Here is a 17,817-nt window from a genome sequence, read left to right on the forward strand (position 1 = left end):
TATAAAAAGACACAATAGTGCAGACATTTTCAAATTATTGAATTTCGACTATCCTTCAATTTATAATAAATGATAACACAGTACAATTTCGGTTCCTATATTTTTATAAAATATATTGATATAACATTAAGGTTTTGGATAAAAACATTATTCTGCTTTACACAAGTATGAAATACCATCATTACATACATGATGGTTTAAGTACTTATTAAGCTTTTTTAAATTTATCGTTCATAACTATTACTTTTTACAAACTAATTAGAAAATATATTTATCTACAAAATAAAGTAGATGTTATTGATTAGCTCTATGTGAGGCTGTGTTTTAATTAGTTTTTATTATACTTAAGTTTGTTTTACTGAAAGTTATTTTGTAGTGTGTTAAAAGTTTACTATAATCATTAAATTAAATGTTTAAAGTTATTATATTGTTCTTTTATTCACCTATAAAGTAACATGGCTTATATATTTTTCATTTCGGCTTAGCTATGTATTTAACTCGGTTACTACGTTTTCTATAGGCAGTCATTAAATAAGTGGTAGATTTAATTAATCATTTTATTAATATAATATTATTAGATACAAAAAAAAATATTATGAAGTACACAATTATCTTAAACACGGTAATACAATTTTTCATATAAAAATCATAGTTGTCCAAACTGCATTCAAAATAGATTAGTGGTCTCGGTTTAATATCTCTTCTTAACATTTCAATAATTGGTCATTTTCTTCCTCATTCTTGACAACTACCACTGATGGCTGTAATACAATGATTATCTGTTAAAATTGTAAATAGGAAAATGTGGTAGGTCACTGTACTGACACAATAATATTGCATAGCAATTTAATTATTGTAAAGTTAAGGTAAATAATAAAAAAACTTGCATAAAACACACAAAAACTTATATATGGGATATCTTTGTATTTCTAAGTAAAGTATCTTAAAAACATGTTTGATAATATTATAACTAAGCCAAATATTATTAAAAGTTTTATGGTAACAAGGCTTAGTAATTTCGCACAGTATTTGATTCAGTACTATGAATAAAAAAAATCTTGAGCAAACCTATATTTAGACTCAAAAATCCAAATCCAAGTATGTACTTTAAAAACAATTATTTATTAATGAAACAAATCCAAGACCCATAAAGGGTATGTTTAGTTTTAAAGTGTAGTCAGCAGCAATAACTATCTTTTGATTGCTTCATTAAATAAGTTATGGCAATGTTGTTTCCAACATTTAAAATTAACGTTGATCACTTGAAATGGTATGAATTTGAGCAATTGAAAGCTTATATATTTGATCCAACATACCTAACATGATTATTTATACTTGTATTCTGAAATCTGAACAATTAAATTAAATTCAACTTGATCAGTTAAAATTAATACTTCTTATATTTCATGAATGGAATTTGAAGTTAGGAAACCTAAAAATATTTTTTTATTTGACATTTTTAACCAACAATTTCATTATTCTTTACAATGTCGCTTCGATTTAACCTATTACATTTGACTTCAAATTTGCCATCAAACAAACAAACTTTGTTAACTGTTTTACTAGTCACTACTTATTCCTATTTATTTACTATGATAGTTATTATATTTCTAAAATAGTTTTAATAGAATTCAGTTTTTATGAGTGTTAGTAAAAACATAGGTAATATTGTTGTTGTGTGTTTGACCTCTGAATCACTTAAAAAGGTTGCAATAGTAGTTTCATGGCATCTAAAAAGTACCAACACTTGCACTTACACAAATGAATAAATATATAAACACTAATTTTTCTTCTTTATAGATAGGTACCCTTTTATTTTATAATTACTTAACAAAATATTATATGAAAACATTGGTATTAACCTTGGTTACCTTTAGTAACATTTTGAAAATTTAAAACACTTATCCATCCTGTTTACTTTGAATCCGTAGCCCATTTGCTGAGAGAATCACTTTTAGCGTGACATCATCTTTTATCTTTTTGTTAAGATAATATTCTTAAATTTTTTATAATATATCCAGATGTTAGGTATCCCTTGTTTCGTGCTGAAACATAATTAATATTTTTAAGTTTCTGTCGCTCATATACACCACGGCTGGTCAGTTGTCGGGTAAATACGAAATATAAACTCTTAATTGGAAGTTATAAACAAAATACGTAACTTACGATTGACTAATAAATAAACTCACTACTTACCTTTAAGCGGCCCCATTGCCAGATGGGTTTTAATAATTTTCCTCGCTATTCTATTATTTTCCATCAGATAAATCATTTTTGAGATATTTTCACGGTTTATCTTTTTTTTTAATTTAAACGTCGACCTTTTTGTTTTATTAAAAATATTTTGTTTATGTATGATGAAAATTTTGACAATTAACTCTTTTTATAAAATAAAATGAGTCAATTGTCACGATATTAATAGACAACAACTCACTAGGTTACCTCCCTCCACTTATCAAGACGTAATGTAAAATTTATTAACAGAATACCATGAGATTCCAAAAATTACGTCAGTGACGAAGGGAGCGCTGTTACTGCGTAGTGGACTTACGGAATAACTATTATTTTATAAAAAGAGTTAATTGTCAAAATTTTCATCTTACATAAACAAAATATTTTTAATAAAACAAAATGGTCCACGTTTGATTTAAAAAAAATATTAAAAAGAAAGATAAACCGACAGAAACTTAAAAATATTAATTATGTTTCAGCACGAAACAAGGGATACCTAACATCTGGATATATTGTAAAAAATTTAAGAATATTATCTTAACAAAAAGATAAAAGATGATGTCACGCTAAAAGTGATTCTCTCAGCAAATGGGCTACGGATTCAAAGTAAACAGGATGGATAGGTGTTTTAAATTTTCAAAATGTTACTAAAGGTAACCAAGGTTAATACCAATGTTTTCATATAATATTTTGTTGAGTAATTATAAAATAAAAGGGTACCTATCTATAAAGAAGAAAAATTAGTGTTTATATATTTATTCATTTGTGTAAGTGCAAGTGTTGGTACTTTTTAGATGCCATGAAACTACTATTGCAACCTTTTTAAGTGATTCAGAGGTCAAACACACAACAACAATATTACCTATGTTTTTACTAACACTCATAAAAACTGAATTCTATTAAAACTATTTTAGAAATATAATAACTATCATAGTAAATAAATAGGAATAAGTAGTGACTAGTAAAACAGTTAACAAAGTTTGTTTGTTTGATGGCAAATTTGAAGTCAAATGTAATAGGTTAAATCGAAGCGACATTGTAAAGAATAATGAAATTGTTGGTTAAAAATGTCAAATAAAAAAATATTTTTAGGTTTCCTAACTTCAAATTCCATTCATGAAATATAAGAAGTATTAATTTTAACTGATCAAGTTGAATTTAATTTAATTGTTCAGATTTCAGAATACAAGTATAAATAATCATGTTAGGTATGTTGGATCAAATATATAAGCTTTCAATTGCTCAAATTCATACCATTTCAAGTGATCAACGTTAATTTTAAATGTTGGAAACAACATTGCCATAACTTATTTAATGAAGCAATCAAAAGATAGTTATTGCTGCTGACTACACTTTAAAACTAAACATACCCTTTATGGGTCTTGGATTTGTTTCATTAATAAATAATTGTTTTTAAAGTACATACTTGGATTTGGATTTTTGAGTCTAAATATAGGTTTGCTCAAGATTTTTTTTATTCATAGTACTGAATCAAATACTGTGCGAAATTACTAAGCCTTGTTACCATAAAACTTTTAATAATATTTGGCTTAGTTATAATATTATCAAACATGTTTTTAAGATACTTTACTTAGAAATACAAAGATATCCCATATATAAGTTTTTGTGTGTTTTATGCAAGTTTTTTTATTATTTACCTTAACTTTACAATAATTAAATTGCTATGCAATATTATTGTGTCAGTACAGTGACCTACCACATTTTCCTATTTACAATTTTAACAGATAATCATTGTATTACAGCCATCAGTGGTAGTTGTCAAGAATGAGGAAGAAAATGACCAATTATTGAAATGTTAAGAAGAGATATTAAACCGAGACCACTAATCTATTTTGAATGCAGTTTGGACAACTATGATTTTTATATGAAAAATTGTATTACCGTGTTTAAGATAATTGTGTACTTCATAATATTTTTTTTTGTATCTAATAATATTATATTAATAAAATGATTAATTAAATCTACCACTTATTTAATGACTGCCTATAGAAAACGTAGTAACCGAGTTAAATACATAGCTAAGCCGAAATGAAAAATATATAAGCCATGTTACTTTATAGGTGAATAAAAGAACAATATAATAACTTTAAACATTTAATTTAATGATTATAGTAAACTTTTAACACACTACAAAATAACTTTCAGTAAAACAAACTTAAGTATAATAAAAACTAATTAAAACACAGCCTCACATAGAGCTAATCAATAACATCTACTTTATTTTGTAGATAAATATATTTATTTTAATATATTTTCTAATTAGTTTGTAAAAAGTAATAGTTATGAACGATAAATTTAAAAAAGCTTAATAAGTACTTAAACCATCATGTATGTAATGATGGTATTTCATACTTGTGTAAAGCAGAATAATGTTTTTATCCAAAACCTTAATGTTATATCAATATATTTTATAAAAATATAGGAACCGAAATTGTACTGTGTTATCATTTATTATAAATTGAAGGATAGTCGAAATTCAATAATTTGAAAATGTCTGCACTATTGTGTCTTTTTATATCCAGGGGCCTTGTTGTATGATACACATGTAATATTCTTCTTCTTCAAAGGCAGAATGTATTTTTCTATCAGGAATTTTGAACATTTGGGGATCTCTGAAAATATTAGATTTATAATTTTAGTATAGTAGAAAAATACAAATATATTACAATATTTACCTATCTTATTTATCGTTTTTTGTTCGACTTATCTCTGCTGGAGACAAGACATGATCAAGACTGCATCGAAAAATTGGTTCTTGGATAAAAATTAGATTTTTAATGCTAAAGTAATCAAAATGTTTACCTTAGATCATCTATTTAGTATTTACTAGACTCTTCGTTCATCTCAGCAGCATATGTTCTAGGTTTCGTCAATACCATATAATTTCTTGAGTATTGGAAAAAAGCGATAATAACCAACGCCGAGAAACCAATTGGTCGTTTCGTGCCTACATTTTCTTCGCCATCTATAGATATTATATTAAGTATTTTTTAATGGATTACATCATTTATTTCTTGAAATAGAGGTTTAAACTTTAAAAGTGGAAACGGGCCTTCTGTAACAATAACAAAGTTCAATTTCACGAAGCTTAATGTTTATATATATAATTTTTTTCGTAAAATAATGCTGTATTGATAAATATTATTTTATAAACTTACCCCAAGATACATATAGATTGTCCTATGTTAGAATATTTTCACATAAAACAAGTTTTAACTTCGCTAAAAATGGCTAACTCACTGGTAAATGACGATTTCAGCGAGGGAAGAGCAACTTTTAATTTGTCAATTGTCGTACAAAATGTACATTTAAGTGAGATGAGATGTCAAATGGTATGTATCAGAATACCAAATACCAACAATTTTGGAGCGTAAGTGTAGCAGTGCCAAATTTTAGTTCCAAATGTTAACAATCTCATTTGAGCGGCGCTTTTGTCGCGGTTATTGTTTAACAGAATACCAAATTGTAACATGACACCGAAACGAACGATTTGACAGCAAAAATCAGCGCTGAGGGTGTGTGAAGTGAGTTACAGAATCGCAGGGCTGAGCTGTAAAAAATGACGGAAAAAAACTAGTAAAAGTAAACTAGTAGTTCTGAAGGAGCAAATAAACTTTATTATTATTTTAAATTGTCATTTAAAGCATAAAATTTACTTTCTATGGATGAAATTGCTTTAAAATGAATTTTTACTTTTACATATATTCAATTTAGTAAGTTTATCGATTAGCAATTTCTCATGGTTCAAGTTTGTAATGTCTTTAGGTGTAGGAAATTAAACATAATCGGTAGCTAATATTTTATTGCGCTACACGCGTGACAATCGGGGATTGCCGCGGTAAAGCTATTGCATAGCATTTTTTTTTCAACTTATGCAATTATAATTCTTTATTTATTTATTATTTATGCAGTATTTTTTTTCTAGGATATTAATTCAATCTGCCTTTCTATCAGACTCAGACTAACACGCCTATATAGTCTGTCTCACTCTAACGCGTACCAGCAGCACCGGCCGCGCTTACGCTACGTCACCGATCTCGTTAGAGAGATGTGAATACGCAGTATGCGTTCTATCCCACTCTAACGCACCTGTGCTACGTAACCGATCACGCCAAACCGATGTGACACTCAGTATGCGTTGTCTCGCTCTAACATCGTGTGTTAGGTTTTTATTTTCGTTACGGGATTTCTAGATTCGGCCGCCACACTCAAAGCCGCGATAAAATCTATCAGCTTAAAAAACAAATTTAAAAAGTTTGGTCCCTGTGTACCTTTAATGCTGGCATTTCCTCGCTGTATTGCGATACTTATTAAAGCAATATCTAATTATTTCTTAATGTAGTTTTTTCAATGGAGTCTGTCTCCCTGACAGCTCAGCTCTGGCTATTTCGGTGAGCACGGCCCGGTCGGAATGACCTAGCGCAAACTGAAGTGAAATACGCAGTAAATAATCTATTCTGACTATGCTTTACCGCGAATTTGTCATTAATCTGTCATTTGCTATTTTTATTGCATCATCAGGATTAAGACGTATCAGGGCCTCCGGGAAGGTGTAATAATTCATACTTTTACGCACCACCAACGGCTTGTAGGGCACGCCTTCAAATTATTTCTGTATGATATAGAATGTAAGTGCGTGCTCCTATGTCACCATGCCTCCTCCTGATAGAGGACAAGTCTATGTTTTTAATTTATTTTATTATTATTAATTACTTAAGATGTCATATGAAATATCGTGTAATGGTTGCAGCTCCTTACAAATGTCGTGTAAAAAAACATGGCGATTAAAAAGAGTGGCGGAGAGTTTTTTGCAAGCTCTTCTCTTCCGTTCTACGCCTTTGCTTTAAGAACTGGCACTAAATGTACCTAAAGTTAGAAGCATTTCAATATACATTTCTTTTTTGACGTTCTTAAGTGTACATTATGTTACCTATATGATAAAATGATTTTTTTTTTGTAGCCGGTGGAAATGGGAGGGGGCTCAATGTGCGAAGATTACGCTAGCGTAGGTAGGAGGTACTACGCATCATGCATGGTCGGATACAACTTTTTATCATAATCTGATGATCTTGTTACACCTTCCGTCGCGAGAGGGGTGTTTAGGTCCGTGCGGTGGTGTATTTTTAGGGCGGTAAGGGGATAGGCATTTAGCCCTTGGTGAGGGCTGCAGCGCGCATCCGATGTCCTGGTGTGTTGACGTAAGGACTACGGAACGACGCTTGACTTGGTTCTGACACTTGACTTAAAGTTCTATGTACCCTACATGGGGCAAAGGCATAGAGAGGAGGATGACCTCTCCAGTTGTTGCATTGGTTGAGGTCACCCTTCTTTGGTACAGTTATTAAGAGTCCTTTATTCCAGTTCTCCGAATCCCATATTCTTCTTAAGAGAGGTGTAATAACCCTGGCAGTAGTGGTCGGGTCATTTTTAAACATTTTGGCTGTGATAAGATGGAACGCCTGGGAAGAATCATATGATGGAGTCAGTGCCTTTTGTGACCGGTCAAAGGCCTTTGAGTGTGTTCATCCTGATATACTGGTTGGAAAGCTTCAACACTATGGCGTTGATGGCAAAGCTTCCTGCCTGATGAATTCATATTTAAAGGGAAGGATACAAAGAGTGCATGTCAATGCTGTCACCTCTCCGGGTTTGCTGGTGTCAATCGGCGTCCCCCAAGGCTCGATTCTCAGGCCTTTCTTATTTCTTGTTTACATAAACGACTTTCCATTCTTTGTCAACGGAGTTCATGAGATGGTATTATTTGCTGATGACACTTCACTTCTATTTAAAGTCAATAGGAAAATCGTATTATTGAACTATGTAAAGAATTCTATCTCTCATATAGTTAACTGGTTTAATGTAAATAGCTTACTGCTTAATGAGAATATAACAAAATGTATTAGATTTAGAACTACTCGCGTAAAGCAAGATATTGGTAAACTGGAAGCAAGATATTGGTAAACTGGAAGCAAGATATTGGTGGACAGTGTTGACAAAACTGTATTTCTAGACATAACAATAGATAGTTAACTCCAGTAAGAGACTCCACATAGAGACTCTTTCGAATAGGCTGACCTCTTCAGCATATGCAGTAAAGAAATTCCGACAGTTTACTGATAAGGATACGGCTAAAATTGTGTGTCATAGCTACTTTCCTTACTTTTACTTTTCATAGGCGACATATATTATTATTATGTACGGTATTCTACTGTGGAGTGCTGCTGCAAAGGTTCAATCCATATTTGTGCTGCAGAAGCGGGCTATTTGGTGTGTTTCTCCGAGGGAGCCGGTACGGAATAAGTTAAGGGATTAAATATTATGACACTATCTGGTCAATATATTCTTGGAGCCTTGTTGTATGTCCAAAAAAATATAAACGATTTTAAAACAAATTGTGACTTTCACCAGAATAATACGCGAAACAGAACTAATTTGAGTGTATAGGTATGTTATCTAAAGCTGGCGGCTTCAACTCATTTACACTTTGTGCTTGTATAGTGTCTGTGAATAAGCGCGAGACGTGCTGTCAAACTGAAATACAATCACGAATACATCATGAAAAGACTGTCCGTCTCTCTCGCGCTCGGTCAAGCTTATGAGTATAAAAGAGATAGTTATTGTTTTTCTTTTGCTACTGTTTATGTTGATCTTTACTGTTTGATATTATTATTATTTTATACATGTTGATCTTTTTTCAAACATTACCAGGGCAATCTCGTGAAATGGTGCACAATATTTTTAATTATTTTAAGCATCTTAATAAAAACAGTTTAATGAAAAAATTTTATATTTAATTTGACATCAGATGCGACTGGGGTTTCTAAGAGGAGTATTGAAAGAATAGTTAGTGAAGTAAAAGTGAAGTGTGTTGAGCTAGATGTAGCTTGTGTCGAAAAATGAAAAATTATTTACACAAACTACTCTTTCACGTTCTTGGTCTGCCCTGCGATTCTGTAACTCACTTCACACACCCTCAGCGCTGATTTTTGCTGTCAAATCGTTCGTTTCGGTGTCATGTTACAATTTGGTATTCTGTTAAACAATAACCGCGACAAAAGCGCCGCTCAAATGAGATTGTTAACATTTGGAACTAAAATTTGGCACTGCTACACTTACGCTCCAAAATTGTTGGTATTTGGTATTCTGATACATACCATTTGACATCTCATCTCACTTAAATGTACATTTTGTACGACAATTGACAAATTAAAAGTTGCTCTTCCCTCGCTGAAATCGTCATTTACCAGTGAGTTAGCCATTTTTAGCGAAGTTAAAACTTGTTTTATGTGAAAATATTCTAACATAGGACAATCTATATGTATCTTGGGGTAAGTTTATAAAATAATATTTATCAATACAGCATTATTTTACGAAAAAAATTATATATATAAACATTAAGCTTCGTGAAATTGAACTTTGTTATTGTTACAGAAGGCCCGTTTCCACTTTTAAAGTTTAAACCTCTATTTCAAGAAATAAATGATGTAATCCATTAAAAAATACTTAATATAATATCTATAGATGGCGAAGAAAATGTAGGCACGAAACGACCAATTGGTTTCTCGGCGTTGGTTATTATCGCTTTTTTCCAATACTCAAGAAATTATATGGTATTGACGAAACCTAGAACATATGCTGCTGAGATGAACGAAGAGTCTAGTAAATACTAAATAGATGATCTAAGGTAAACATTTTGATTACTTTAGCATTAAAAATATAATTTTTATCCAAGAACCAATTTTTCGATGCAGTCTTGATCATGTCTTGTCTCCAGCAGAGATAAGTCGAACAAAAAACGATAAATAAGATAGGTAAATATTGTAATATATTTGTATTTTTCTACTATACTAAAATTATAAATCTAATAATTTCAGAGATCCCCAAATGTTCAAAATTCCTGATAGAAAAATACATTCTGCCTTTGAAGAAGAAGAATATTACATGTGTATCATACAACAAGGCCCCTGGATATAAAAAGACACAATAGTGCAGACATTTTCAAATTATTGAATTTCGACTATCCTTCAATTTATAATAAATGATAACACAGTACAATTTCGGTTCCTATATTTTTATAAAATATATTGATATAACATTAAGGTTTTGGATAAAAACATTATTCTGCTTTACACAAGTATGAAATACCATCATTACATACATGATGGTTTAAGTACTTATTAAGCTTTTTTAAATTTATCGTTCATAACTATTACTTTTTACAAACTAATTAGAAAATATATTAAAATAAATATATTTATCTACAAAATAAAGTAGATGTTATTGATTAGCTCTATGTGAGGCTGTGTTTTAATTAGTTTTTATTATACTTAAGTTTGTTTTACTGAAAGTTATTTTGTAGTGTGTTAAAAGTTTACTATAATCATTAAATTAAATGTTTAAAGTTATTATATTGTTCTTTTATTCACCTATAAAGTAACATGGCTTATATATTTTTCATTTCGGCTTAGCTATGTATTTAACTCGGTTACTACGTTTTCTATAGGCAGTCATTAAATAAGTGGTAGATTTAATTAATCATTTTATTAATATAATATTATTAGATACAAAAAAAAATATTATGAAGTACACAATTATCTTAAACACGGTAATACAATTTTTCATATAAAAATCATAGTTGTCCAAACTGCATTCAAAATAGATTAGTGGTCTCGGTTTAATATCTCTTCTTAACATTTCAATAATTGGTCATTTTCTTCCTCATTCTTGACAACTACCACTGATGGCTGTAATACAATGATTATCTGTTAAAATTGTAAATAGGAAAATGTGGTAGGTCACTGTACTGACACAATAATATTGCATAGCAATTTAATTATTGTAAAGTTAAGGTAAATAATAAAAAAACTTGCATAAAACACACAAAAACTTATATATGGGATATCTTTGTATTTCTAAGTAAAGTATCTTAAAAACATGTTTGATAATATTATAACTAAGCCAAATATTATTAAAAGTTTTATGGTAACAAGGCTTAGTAATTTCGCACAGTATTTGATTCAGTACTATGAATAAAAAAAATCTTGAGCAAACCTATATTTAGACTCAAAAATCCAAATCCAAGTATGTACTTTAAAAACAATTATTTATTAATGAAACAAATCCAAGACCCATAAAGGGTATGTTTAGTTTTAAAGTGTAGTCAGCAGCAATAACTATCTTTTGATTGCTTCATTAAATAAGTTATGGCAATGTTGTTTCCAACATTTAAAATTAACGTTGATCACTTGAAATGGTATGAATTTGAGCAATTGAAAGCTTATATATTTGATCCAACATACCTAACATGATTATTTATACTTGTATTCTGAAATCTGAACAATTAAATTAAATTCAACTTGATCAGTTAAAATTAATACTTCTTATATTTCATGAATGGAATTTGAAGTTAGGAAACCTAAAAATATTTTTTTATTTGACATTTTTAACCAACAATTTCATTATTCTTTACAATGTCGCTTCGATTTAACCTATTACATTTGACTTCAAATTTGCCATCAAACAAACAAACTTTGTTAACTGTTTTACTAGTCACTACTTATTCCTATTTATTTACTATGATAGTTATTATATTTCTAAAATAGTTTTAATAGAATTCAGTTTTTATGAGTGTTAGTAAAAACATAGGTAATATTGTTGTTGTGTGTTTGACCTCTGAATCACTTAAAAAGGTTGCAATAGTAGTTTCATGGCATCTAAAAAGTACCAACACTTGCACTTACACAAATGAATAAATATATAAACACTAATTTTTCTTCTTTATAGATAGGTACCCTTTTATTTTATAATTACTCAACAAAATATTATATGAAAACATTGGTATTAACCTTGGTTACCTTTAGTAACATTTTGAAAATTTAAAACACCTATCCATCCTGTTTACTTTGAATCCGTAGCCCATTTGCTGAGAGAATCACTTTTAGCGTGACATCATCTTTTATCTTTTTGTTAAGATAATATTCTTAAATTTTTTACAATATATCCAGATGTTAGGTATCCCTTGTTTCGTGCTGAAACATAATTAATATTTTTAAGTTTCTGTCGGTTTATCTTTTTTTTTAATTCAAACGTCGACCATTTTGTTTTATTAAAAATATTTTGTTTATGTATGATGAAAATTTTGACAATTAACTCTTTTTATAAAATAATAGTTATTCCGTGAGTCCACTACGCAGTAACAGCGCTCCCTTCGTCACTGACGTAATTTTTGGAATCTCATGGTATTCTGTTAATAAATTTTACATTACGTCTTGATAAGTGGAGGGAGGTAACCTAGTGAGTTGTTGTCTATTAATATCGTGACAATTGACTCATTTTATTTTATAAAAAGAGTTAATTGTCAAAATTTTCATCATACATAAACAAAATATTTTTAATAAAACAAAAAGGTCGACGTTTGAATTAAAAAAAATATTAAAAAAAAGATAAACCGTGAAAATATCTCAAAAATGATTTATCTGATGGAAAATAATAGAATAGCGAGGAAAATTATTAAAACCCATCTGGCAATGGGGCCGCTTAAAGGTAAGTAGTGAGTTTATTTATTAGTCAATCGTAAGTTACGTATTTTGTTTATAACTTCCAATTAAGAGTTTATATTTCGTATTTACCCGACAACTGACCAGCCGTGGTGTATATGAGCGACAGAAACTTAAAAATATTAATTATGTTTCAGCACGAAACAAGGGATACCTAACATCTGGATATATTGTAAAAAATTTAAGAATATTATCTTAACAAAAAGATAAAAGATGATGTCACGCTAAAAGTGATTCTCTCAGCAAATGGGCTACGGATTCAAAGTAAACAGGATGGATAGGTGTTTTAAATTTTCAAAATGTTACTAAAGGTAACCAAGGTTAATACCAATGTTTTCATATAATATTTTGTTGAGTAATTATAAAATAAAAGGGTACCTATCTATAAAGAAGAAAAATTAGTGTTTATATATTTATTCATTTGTGTAAGTGCAAGTGTTGGTACTTTTTAGATGCCATGAAACTACTATTGCAACCTTTTTAAGTGATTCAGAGGTCAAACACACAACAACAATATTACCTATGTTTTTACTAACACTCATAAAAACTGAATTCTATTAAAACTATTTTAGAAATATAATAACTATCATAGTAAATAAATAGGAATAAGTAGTGACTAGTAAAACAGTTAACAAAGTTTGTTTGTTTGATGGCAAATTTGAAGTCAAATGTAATAGGTTAAATCGAAGCGACATTGTAAAGAATAATGAAATTGTTGGTTAAAAATGTCAAATAAAAAAATATTTTTAGGTTTCCTAACTTCAATTTCCATTCATGAAATATAAGAAGTATTAATTTTAACTGATCAAGTTGAATTTAATTTAATTGTTCAGATTTCAGAATACAAGTATAAATAATCATGTTAGGTATGTTGGATCAAATATATAAGCTTTCAATTGCTCAAATTCATACCATTTCAAGTGATCAACGTTAATTTTAAATGTTGGAAACAACATTGCCATAACTTATTTAATGAAGCAATCAAAAGATAGTTATTGCTGCTGACTACACTTTAAAACTAAACATACCCTTTATGGGTCTTGGATTTGTTTCATTAATAAATAATCGTTTTTAAAGTACATACTTGGATTTGGATTTTTGAGTCTAAATATAGGTTTGCTCAAGATTTTTTTTATTCATAGTACTGAATCAAATACTGTGCGAAATTACTAAGCCTTGTTACCATAAAACTTTTAATAATATTTGGCTTAGTTATAATATTATCAAACATGTTTTTAAGATACTTTACTTAGAAATACAAAGATATCCCATATATAAGTTTTTGTGTGTTTTATGCAAGTTTTTTTATTATTTACCTTAACTTTACAATAATTAAATTGCTATGCAATATTATTGTGTCAGTACAGTGACCTACCACATTTTCCTATTTACAATTTTAACAGATAATCATTGTATTACAGCCATCAGTGGTAGTTGTCAAGAATGAGGAAGAAAATGACCAATTATTGAAATGTTAAGAAGAGATATTAAACCGAGACCACTAATCTATTTTGAATGCAGTTTGGACAACTATGATTTTTATATGAAAAATTGTATTACCGTGTTTAAGATAATTGTGTACTTCATAATATTTTTTTTTGTATCTAATAATATTATATTAATAAAATGATTAATTAAATCTACCACTTATTTAATGACTGCCTATAGAAAACGTAGTAACCGAGTTAAATACATAGCTAAGCCGAAATGAAAAATATATAAGCCATGTTACTTTATAGGTGAATAAAAGAACAATATAATAACTTTAAACATTTAATTTAATGATTATAGTAAACTTTTAACACACTACAAAATAACTTTCAGTAAAACAAACTTAAGTATAATAAAAACTAATTAAAACACAGCCTCACATAGAGCTAATCAATAACATCTACTTTATTTTGTAGATAAATATATTTATTTTAATATATTTTCTAATTAGTTTGTAAAAAGTAATAGTTATGAACGATAAATTTAAAAAAGCTTAATAAGTACTTAAACCATCATGTATGTAATGATGGTATTTCATACTTGTGTAAAGCAGAATAATATTTTTATCCAAAACCTTAATGTTATATCAATATATTTTATAAAAATATAGGAACCGAAATTGTACTGTGTTATCATTTATTATAAATTGAAGGATAGTCGAAATTCAATAATTTGAAAATGTCTGCACTATTGTGTCTTTTTATATCCAGGGGCCTTGTTGTATGATACACATGTAATATTCTTCTTCTTCAAAGGCAGAATGTATTTTTCTATCAGGAATTTTGAACATTTGGGGATCTCTGAAATTATTAGATTTATAATTTTAGTATAGTAGAAAAATACAAATATATTACAATATTTACCTATCTTATTTATCGTTTTTTGTTCGACTTATCTCTGCTGGAGACAAGACATGATCAAGACTGCATCGAAAAATTGGTTCTTGGATAAAAATTATATTTTTAATGCTAAAGTAATCAAAATGTTTACCTTAGATCATCTATTTAGTATTTACTAGACTCTTCGTTCATCTCAGCAGCATATGTTCTAGGTTTCGTCAATACCATATAATTTCTTGAGTATTGGAAAAAAGCGATATAACCAACGCCGAGAAACCAATTGGTCGTTTCGTGCCTACATTTTCTTCGCCATCTATAGATATTATATTAAGTATTTTTTAATGGATTACATCATTTATTTCTTGAAATAGAGGTTTAAACTTTAAAAGTGGAAACGGGCCTTCTGTAACAATAACAAAGTTCAATTTCACGAAGCTTAATGTTTATATATATAATTTTTTTCGTAAAATAATGCTGTATTGATAAATATTATTTTATAAACTTACCCCAAGATACATATAGATTGTCCTATGTTAGAATATTTTCACATAAAACAAGTTTTAACTTCGCTAAAAATGGCTAACTCACTGGTAAATGACGATTTCAGCGAGGGAAGAGCAACTTTTAATTTGACGTACAAAATGTACATTTAAATGAGATGAGATGTCAAATGGTATGTATCAGAATACCAAATACCAACAATTTTGGAGCGTAAGTGTAGCAGTGCCAAATTTTAGTTCCAAATGTGAACAATCTTATTTGAGCGGCGCTTTTGTCGCGGTTATTGTTTAACAGAATACCAAATTGTAACATGACACCGAAACGAACGATTTGACAGCAAAACTCAGCGCTGAGAGTGTGTGAAGCGAGTTACAGAATCGCAGGGCAGTTTATCTTTTTTTTAATATTATTAATTTTATTTCAAACGTCGACCATTTTGTTCTCTATTTTGTTTTATTAAAAATATTTTGTTTATGTATGATGAAAATTTTGACAATTTACTCTTTTTATAAAATAAAATGAGTCAATTGTCACGATATTAATAGACAACAACTTACTAGGTTACCTGCCTCCACTTATCAAGACGTAATGTAAAATTTCTTAACAGAATACCATGAGATTCCAAAAATTACGTCAGTGACGAAGGGAGCGCTGTTACTGCGTAGTGGACTCACGGATTAACAGTGAGTTACAGAATCGCAGGGCTGGCTTAGAACTTTTGGATCCACCCTCGTATGCACCTAATATTTATATGTATTTGACACATTTTTATTTATTTACAACCCACCCAACCTTACTAAAACCAGAGTGGACTAAAATGTATAGCATGGCAAAAAAATCATATTTTGAAACATACTGTATGTGAAATTGCATTAGTGTGAGTACTGTGAACCCGCCAGCTTACGATAACCGACCTATACGACCGACCAGGCTCCAGAAGATAAACCACACATATCGAAATTGTATTCGTTAAAACCACAAACTCCCAAGCGAAATTAGACTAAATAAATATTTAAAGCTCTCGTATAACTTAATTTAATCAATAAAGCTTTTTATAAATGTGACGATTATTTAAATTAGATTTGCTCCAGTTCAAACAATTTGTATGACTCAAAACTTAGTGATTAAAAAGAGTGGCGGAAAGTTTCTTGCCAGTTCTTTTTTCCCGCTCTATGTTCTTGAATTTCTAACTGGTAATAAATGTAACTTTACAATTAATTTAACTTCTTTTTTGACGTTCATAAGTGTACTTGTGTACCTATATGAATAAAGATATTTTGAGTTTGAAATATCTATTATTAGAAAAGGCTTTCCTAGGTAGACACAGATTTTATTTTTTTCAAATGCTGATTCATCTTTACAATTTTACCCTGCCCTTTAGTGACAGGTGAACGTGAAGGTAGTGTAAAATTTATACCTTATACTTAGCACCCATTTGCGGGTACCTAGTGGCCCTGTGCTGGATCCACAGAGTGGAGGTGGACCGCCATACAAAACTGTCTATTCATATCTGCTGCCGCAACTAGCGGTAAGTGGCAAAGGCCAGCGCGGTGGAAAATTCACGTCAGGGCCAAGAAACAGTGATAAAAAATCGGTTGTCTGTAAAGTCGGTTTACTGACGATAGTTGAACGTGACAACGTCATAAAAAAATATTGATGGGATGGTTGCATTAAAAAAAAAATTAATTAAATTTGTTTGATAGGTATTTTGTATGGATATAGAGGAGGTAAATGGAAATCACAATTGAATTGATCAAGTTACATTTATTTGTACGCATAAATACAATTATGCCAATTTTAAATGGAACGCCTCAGAGTGAGGTAACGCCTCAGAGCGAGGTAACGCCTCAGAGCGAGGTAACGCCGCATGAGTCATGTTTTTTCGTGCGTGCAGCCGGCTCCATCGTCAACACGACAACGTCTTATAATTATAAGACGTTGTCACGTCAAAATATTTCAATAGAATCTAATTTCTTTCAAATTGACACATTACAATCCTGTATGTCAAAAACGTTTTGGATTTGACATATGGAAGTCATAAAGCGCTACTATACGTCTCGACATATTAGTCCAGTCAGTCAAGACAATTAATTCATTATAATTCCAAAAGTTTTCAAATTTTGATGTAAGGTCGGGAGTGGTATTAAAACAAACTATAAAATTTTGCAACCTGCTCT

The 17,817-nt window shown here is 29.7% G+C and overlaps 3 long non-coding RNA genes across 5 annotated transcripts; 2 read left to right on the forward strand and 1 right to left on the reverse strand.

The window, feature by feature from the left end:
* Nucleotides 1-2,318: 2,318 nt before the first annotated feature.
* Nucleotides 2,319-4,025, forward strand: LOC125058183. 2 transcript variants are annotated; one of them, XR_007118333.1, is made up of 2 exons: nucleotides 2,319-2,894; nucleotides 3,996-4,025. It is a non-coding gene; the product is annotated as an uncharacterized LOC125058183 (long non-coding RNA). The 2 variants fall into 2 exon arrangements; XR_007118334.1 differs by having other exon boundaries at nucleotides 2,319-2,885.
* A 6,942-nt stretch (nucleotides 4,026-10,967) lies between these two features.
* LOC125058182 lies at nucleotides 10,968-12,328 on the reverse strand. Its single transcript, XR_007118332.1, has 2 exons — nucleotides 12,099-12,328; nucleotides 10,968-10,997 (listed from the first exon to the last, which is right to left on the reverse strand). It is a non-coding gene; the product is annotated as an uncharacterized LOC125058182 (long non-coding RNA).
* Nucleotides 12,329-12,801: 473 nt separating this feature from the next.
* LOC125058181 lies at nucleotides 12,802-14,260 on the forward strand. 2 transcript variants are annotated; one of them, XR_007118330.1, is made up of 2 exons: nucleotides 12,802-13,129; nucleotides 14,231-14,260. It is a non-coding gene; the product is annotated as an uncharacterized LOC125058181 (long non-coding RNA). The 2 variants fall into 2 exon arrangements; XR_007118331.1 differs by having other exon boundaries at nucleotides 12,802-13,120.
* The last annotated feature ends 3,557 nt before the right edge of the window (nucleotides 14,261-17,817 follow it).

The sequence above is a fragment of the Pieris napi genome, chromosome 18 (genome assembly GCF_905475465.1).
Source record: "Pieris napi chromosome 18, ilPieNapi1.2, whole genome shotgun sequence".
NCBI lineage: Eukaryota > Metazoa > Arthropoda > Insecta > Lepidoptera > Pieridae > Pieris > Pieris napi.